Source organism: Lepisosteus oculatus, unplaced genomic scaffold (genome assembly GCF_040954835.1).
Source record: "Lepisosteus oculatus isolate fLepOcu1 unplaced genomic scaffold, fLepOcu1.hap2 HAP2_SCAFFOLD_57, whole genome shotgun sequence".
Lineage (NCBI taxonomy): Eukaryota > Metazoa > Chordata > Actinopteri > Semionotiformes > Lepisosteidae > Lepisosteus > Lepisosteus oculatus.
In genome coordinates this window covers 357509-361600 of record NW_027168117.1, presented here as the reverse complement: position 1 = coordinate 361600, position 4092 = coordinate 357509, and positions in this window count along the sequence as shown.

The window sequence follows — 4092 nt, the reverse complement described above, 5'->3', positions numbered from 1 at the left end:
TGCAGTGCAAACTGACACACACTGTTTAGAGAAACAGCTACTCTATTACTAATATTAATGAAACATTTCTTATTCTATGGAACAAAAACAAACAGTAAAACTAAAACACAGATCTCTTAGCTTCCTATTTCATGAACCAGATGACTGAATGACCAAGCCTAACTAATAGCCAGAACCCCAGTTAACCCTCCGTAACACAAAGTTTAACCACACGACAGGAACTCTTTCAAACTGAGTGAAAATCATAAATGGATCCATAACTTTACATCAATTTACTATGTTGTGCCAATACCTGCATTTACATTTAGAACGAATGATGTCATAGAACCAGCATCACACCAGTTCCAGGTGTCTCCAAGGAGACAACAGAACTTCAGTTGTGTTTGCTAAAATACACACTTTGAAACATACTGTAACACTTAGTTAACATGTCTGGTTTAGTTGAAGAATCGGCTAAGGTAAGTTTCAGGGTTTAATGGTGGGATGGCACCTGTGCTTTTTTCCCCCAACCGCTAGAATATGATTCGCACCAAACCCAAAAGAAATACTGCACAGTTCAGGAACTTCATCAACCTAGCAACTGTAAAATAAGCTTACAAACAACTGAATTGAAATGCCAAAAAGTTCAGAGAAAGGCACAAACTATGTTTACTTGGGGTTTCCAAAATTAAAGCTAACTAAAACTGTAATGATAAACAATCATGCTGCCAATGGACAGAGAAATATCATGTTTTTTGAAGAATGTATTATTTGTTATATAGGAACCCAGTATAAGGGAATCCCTTGCGATCCTGTCTGCAGAGATAAAGGTAAGTCTTTTTTTCTCTTTAGCTCTGTCACTCCAAGAAATATAATGAACATAAATATATTTGACAATCTTTTCATAGTAATCCAAACAACTCTGCGTGTATCTGACATTTGTAATATTTATCTACCGCAGTATAACTCTTCTGGCAAGGCGATTGCTATTGTACCTTGAAAGAAAACTGATTGGAAATGTCATGTACTCTATGGTTTCTATTGATGTCAAGTGGCAAATGTTGACTGGTGATGTTATGTGAATCTTAGGAAATGGTCATTTTTCAATCGAGTCTATGTTTCTCAGAATTTGAGACAGAGAGGTCAATCTCTGCAATCCGAGCTGAGGGCATTTCTTGGAATGGAAAGGTAAGAGCAACGTGTTCTTTGATATTCTCTTAAGACTCTTCGCCAGATTTTACGATGAAAAATGTAAATAATAATAACAAACATTATTTTATATAGTGCCTTGAAAGGTGGCTTCTTTACAGAATGACAGAACCAACTACAATAAATAATACACAAGATATGCATGATGACAATACACAGTTAGAGGAGACAGTAGATGGTCATTGTCAGTGTATTCTGAAGGTAGTTTTCCAATTTCTTGGAACAGGGTAAAAGAGGCCACCTCTACTAGAATCTTTGTCCTAACCAAAAATGTAACAAAGTATAATAATAATATTAAAAATAATAATAATAAACTTTATTTATAGAGCACCTTTCATACAAATAGTGCTTTGGTGCTTTAAAAAGCAAGCGTAAAAATAAAATATTAAAATTGAGAGATATACTTTCAGTTGTAAAGGAAAATACAGCAATACAGTAAAGCAACATACATGTCAATTAAATAAATACAAATTAGGAAAGTCGTAATAAAATAAGAACAATTAAAGAGAACTAAAAAAAGAAACAGAAATAGAAAGAACAAAGAACCACTTTAACTAAAAGCAACATTTTCAAATGTTTTTTAAAACAATGTACCGAGCTTGACTGCCTAATAAAAAGTGGAAGTGAGTTTCATAATTTAGAAGCATAAAAACAAAAAGCAGCCTCTCCACTCTTTCTGCATTTCACATGTGGTATTTGCAGTAGGCCAGTATGTGCAGATCTCAGGTCACGTATAGGAACATATGAAGACAGACATTCAGTAAGGTACAGACGTGCTAGGTCGCTTAAAGCTTTAAAAACAAGTAAAAGAACTTTCAAATTTATCCTAGATAATACAGGTGACCGGTGAAGTTTTTTCAAAACAGGAATGATATTCTCTTTCTTGTATTTGTTAGGATCTGTGCTACTGCATTTCGAACAAGTAGTAAGGGATTTATTGTTTTCTTGGGAAGCCCACAAAACCGAGCATTATAATCATATCCACATCAATGTGAGCAATGGAGAAGTCAAATTAACGTGTCTAAATATCATCTAGTTCTATCCCAGGGAAGAGGGCTGTTGCCTACACAGACGACAAGACACAAAACGCTCAACTGTGCAAAACACGCATAAGGACATCAGTCAGGAGGAACAAGGTAAAGTGTTTTTACTTCTTCACCATGGTCATGTAGTTTCACTCCAAGCACTGTCATATGAAATAACTGTGGAAACGACATCCCCAACATTTTGGGTTGTTGCATTTTGCTTCAATGAATTTTAACCTTTTCTTTTAGACATTAAGAGGAAGGACACATTCACCCTTGGTAGAGATTCAGTTGTTCTATGAGATGTCAAGGTGAGAATTAACCACTTCAGGCATAAGTCAATCCACATGACTGAAAAAGGGGCAATGAACAGGATATGGGGATTTTGCTAGTTATAAAGTACAATAATCATCATTACATGATCTAAGACTACTGAAGTATAAGCTGTGTCCCTGACTGATTAATTAGCAAATTCATCTTTGTAGAGTGCAGCTACTATCTATTCAGTGGCATTTCCTTAAAACAACTGTATTCCCACATTCTGAATATGGAGTGAGATCATGTAAGAATGTTGGACTTGTAATAACTAATTGAAGGATAATAATAATCAACGAAAGTGCTTAAAAGTATCAACAAATGCCTTCAAAGTACTTGACACGTACTTTGCTTTCAAAAGTGAAACATAATTAATGCTTACGTAAGATTTCTCTTGACTTCTCAGGAGTATACTAACTCCAAGGACAAGTAACATCACAAACCATTATTTAAGTGCTGATGTTGGAGCTGCAATACTACTACCAAGACAAAAAATGATACAGGTAACACTGCTTTCAGATTTCTAAGAATTGCTAAAATAGTATGTTTACAGAGCATTCAGAGTCTCATAGAGAAAATAAGTTGAGAATATGACAAGTTCCTACCATCTCAAACACTGCCAATCTAGAACAAAAAGAAAGTACTTGAACGCCTGCAGTAATCGAACACAAACCAGAACATATCAGTGCATGACAATGAAATGTAGTCACAAAATGATTCTACCCTTTCAAGTCCCAAAAAGGACAGAGGAACTTACCGGAGGCGATACCTGGATTTCAAACAGAGTACAATGTAGCCACTGTAGGGGAGAAGATCACAGAGAGCTCTTCTCAGATTGCTCAGAGTCAGCCCCAGCACCCTGTCCTGACTGAAGCAGACAAAGTGGTCAAACAGGTAGGTAGAAATGAGTAAGGAACAGAGAGTATGGTTATTCTTGCATTGTTTGTTCGTCTGTCAAAGAAAAGAGTGCTTCTGACTTTTGTCAATGTTCATCTTTATTTTAGGAGAAGAACAAACGGTGGTATCACACTTTGCTCAAGTGTATGATGCCATGTGTGTACAGCAGACATCACCAAAGGAACAGGAGACACCTGAGTAGAGAACAAGAATATGAAAAGACTGATGAAAAAAAGCACCAGGAGAAATCCATTGAATATGCACAATCTCGTACAGTATTTCAATAAAAAGTTTCAGTGTTGTTTTTAGTGTCGTCCTTTTGCATACATTTAAAACAATGTGTCTTGTTTAATGAACAATTTCATTTACTTTCGTAAAAAGTGTTGTTTACTGTAGTCCTGGCATGGATGCAATTGTTAGAAAAAACGGGAATGAAAAACTGAATGTTTCATACAATATGGGTTTGTGTTAACCCACACACCTAAGTGAAATGTTTGATTACGTTTACAAGACATAACACATAGTTCAGTTGAGTGTGAAAGGGAACAACACAGAAAGTCACAAACAAAACATTTGTGAAGGACTTGATGAATGTTTTTTCTTTAGAAATTACAAAAAATAAAGAATTTTTCAACAAGATGTCTTTCTATAGCGAGTTTCATTTGAG